General features: G+C 28.6%; 1 non-coding gene across 1 annotated transcript; it reads right to left on the reverse strand.

Annotated features, from left to right (window-relative positions):
- Positions 1 to 2580: 2580 nt before the first annotated feature.
- Positions 2581 to 2687, reverse strand: LOC149518847 (small nucleolar RNA R71). Its single transcript, XR_016342516.1, has one exon. It is a non-coding gene; the product is annotated as a small nucleolar RNA R71 (small nucleolar RNA).
- Positions 2688 to 3590: the final 903 nt, after the last annotated feature.

The following is a 3590-nucleotide window of genomic DNA, read 5'->3' on the forward strand; positions in this document are numbered from 1 at the left end:
TGATAACATTTTTTTAAAAAAATTAAATTATTATTTTAATTTTTTATTATCATATAGATATGATCACATGATTCGCCTAGATCTGATACCTAACCAAGGTATCATAACATATGAAATGTCAAGCGACAAGTTAGTTATCTATTAACAATTTAGTGATCATATCAATAATATTTATAAAATACAAGTAGTATGCCCTCGCTTTACTATTGATCCAAAAAAATTTTTAGGTTAAAAGATAAAAAAAGTTTTTAAATAAAAATTTCATAATCATTTAAGCTTCTATCGTTTTACTGCAATCAATTAAGTTTTCAAACATTTATTTTATCAATTGAGATTTTATTAGACAAAAATTGATTAACAGTCAACACTCATTTTCATTTAATAGATGGCTCAATTGGAGTGGAAAAAGATATTTAAGATTCAACTGACCCAAAATAAAGAATTCAAACTTGATTGATTACAATAAAATATCAAGGGTTTAGATGATTATTAAATTTTTGTTTGAAAGTTTTTTTAACCTTTTTGCCATTTTTATTTGTAGGTAATAATGTTCATGATAAATTTAATAAATAAAAGAGTATAGCTTTATTTATAATTTTTTAATAAAAATAATGATAAAAGAAAATTTATTAACTAATTTATAGATAATGTATGTATTTCATTCTCATTTATTATATAACAAATCAAATCTAAATTTACTTTTTCAAATTTAACTTTCAAAAAATAATTAAAAAATAATTAAATAGATAATTAAAAAATTAAACTAAAAAAGAAAAAGAAAAAAATAGGGAGCCAAATGGGGTGTGACGTATACACCTTCACTTAAGATGGCAACAAATTGGGTAAGGGTTGGTTTATACTCATCCTGACTCCGATTCGACATCGGGTTATTATTTTTTATATATTTGACCTTGACCCAACATAAATAATCTGCATTCGACTTAACTTGTTTACAATCAATTCAGTAGTATAATATTTATGAAAAAATTATTTTTCAATAAATTACATTTAAATTATATATAAATATAGTTTTTTGTTAAATAAAAGTATTAAATAATATTATTATTAATATAATACATATATAATTAAAAAATAATAAAATATATATTCTTATATATGTCTTGCGATAGAGTGCAATGATAGCACTTAAATAAATAGAGATTTACAAGTTCAATTTGGTTAACAAATCTTAAATTTGGGTTGAATTTGGTGCTTTTAATGTTTGTTTGCTTGATCTACAGGTTTTTCTTCTTTGAGTAAAACTTTTATTCAATTTCATGCAAGATTAAGACAAGCATCATTCATGTACTATTTGGCCAAACTTGTAATGATGTAACTGAATTTTACTTGAAGTAGGATTTCAAAACTCAACTTGAAATAGAAATCCTCATGGCATTATAACTCTTACTTGGATTTAGTTTTTCCATATTCAAGAGGACTTCTAAATGCACATATGATAATTGAAGAGTTCTATGTAAGGAAAGACTCTAAAGCATTTGTCCAAGAGAGTTTTTGTTCAACCATGATTCTTTTGATTGCCTTTTGAAGAGTTGTATTTTAAAAAGGAGTTTACAAGACTAATCTAAAGAGTTTGAATGAAGAATAACAACAAGGACTTGGAATTCAAAGCATAGTCAAATATACAAGATAGCAAGATCAAGATGTATGTCATTCAAGATCCAATGTCCAAGATTGCATTCCAAAAGACACAATTGATCAAGACTCTTTAAGATTGAAGACTTCCATGTTCGGTCAACACAATGGATCAAGATAGCTCTTATCTTTTGGTGTTTAGATATAATTGAACTTATAAGCTTAATCATTACCCCATAGCTGAACTTCATCTATAAATAAGATGGCTGACTCTTGTTTCTAACACATCCCACATTCTATTCTTCTCTTTTCTCTTAAGTTTTCTTTAGTTTTTTTGGATTTTTAGTTCTTTTTACTTTTTTTTTTTTGTATTAGGCAAGGTGATAGATTTGCCATTATAAAAACCTCTAGTGTTAGGATTTTTTACTCTTGTGTAATCTAGACTTTTACTTTTTACTATTTTTATCTATTTTGATCTTTTCTTGTTTGTATGCATATATCTAAAAGTGTTGACCTAGCTCAACTCAAAAAAAAATTGAAAGAACTCTAAAATGTTTAAGGAAAGAGCAAGCATACCACCTACACCAACACCAATGGCAAATGCAAACAATGAAGGACATAGAACATTAAGGGACTATGCTATCCCTAATGCTGATGGTTTTCAACCAATCATACAAAGGCTGGCCATACAAGCAAACAACTTTGAGATCGAGCCTTTGATTATTCAAATGGTCCAAATTTTTGTACAATTTGGTGATCTACCAAGCGATGATTCTAACCTTTACTTGTCTTTTTTTTTCTTGAATTATGTGATACTTTTAAGTATAATGCTATTTTCAGATGTTGCAATAAGAATAAGATTTTTTTTTTCCTCTCACTAACAAGGTAAAGAGTTAGTTATCTTCACTACCATCTAGATCAATTGCAATTTGGAAGGATTTGGTACAAAAGTTCCTAGTGAAATTCTTTCCACCTACTAAGACAACCAAGTGAAAAAATGAAATAACCACTTTTATGCAAGTTGATGATGACAATCTCTATGATGCTTGGGAAAGATTTAAAAAGTTATTGAAAAAGTGTCTACATTATGGTCTTTCTCAATGGCTACAGATTTAGATATTCTACAATGTTCTTCCTCCATCTATTAGAATTACCTTGGATTCGACAACTATAGTAGCTATTATGAGCAAGACTACTGAAGAGGCATATAAACTGATAGAGAAGATGGTAGCCAACAATTATCAATAGGCTATGAAAAAAAAGGTGCATAGAAAAATTGTTGTTGTGTATGAACTCGATGCCTTTACTTCCATTAACTAACATTTAGAAAATCTGACTAAAAAAATTGAAGCTTTAGGAATCCCATCCCAAGCCACCTCATTCCTTGCCATACAAAACCTGTTCGTGTTATGAAATCTGTGATAGATCTTATGCTAGTGAAAAATGACAATTTAGAATAGAAATAGTCTAATATGCCCAATAGTCTAAGCTCACCTACAACCTATACAATAATACATATAACCCAGGCTAGTGAAACCACCCTAACTTTTATTGGAACTAACCCAACCACCAACCTACTAACCAAAATAACAATTTTCACCCTAACCCACAACCTTATAACCCATCCCAAGAAAAGAAAACCAGTTTCAAGGAAATGTTGACCAAATCAATACAAGCTAATAATGTGAATATCCAAAGTCAAGCTGTCTCAATTAAAAATCTCAAAAACTAAATAGGTCAACTTGCTCAAGCTGTAGCCAATTAACCTTTAGGAACCTTACCTAGTAACACCAAGCCAAACTGTAAGAAACTAAGTAAGAAAGCATGCAATACTATATATTTTTATGGTGAAGATGGTATACATAAGTCTGATAATGATGATATTATGGATGAGCTTGTGGTGGTTAACTTACCTAGTTTATTTAGCAGCTTGAGGTAGAGTTTATTGGGAAAGATAATCTGATGGATGATGAAGAGTTATTAAGGTATGGTAGAGA

The sequence above is a fragment of the Durio zibethinus genome, chromosome 5 (assembly GCF_047325235.1).
Source record: "Durio zibethinus cultivar Kanyao isolate XHJ-2024 chromosome 5, ASM4732523v1, whole genome shotgun sequence".
In the NCBI taxonomy this organism is placed as follows: Eukaryota; Viridiplantae; Streptophyta; class Magnoliopsida; order Malvales; family Malvaceae; genus Durio; species Durio zibethinus.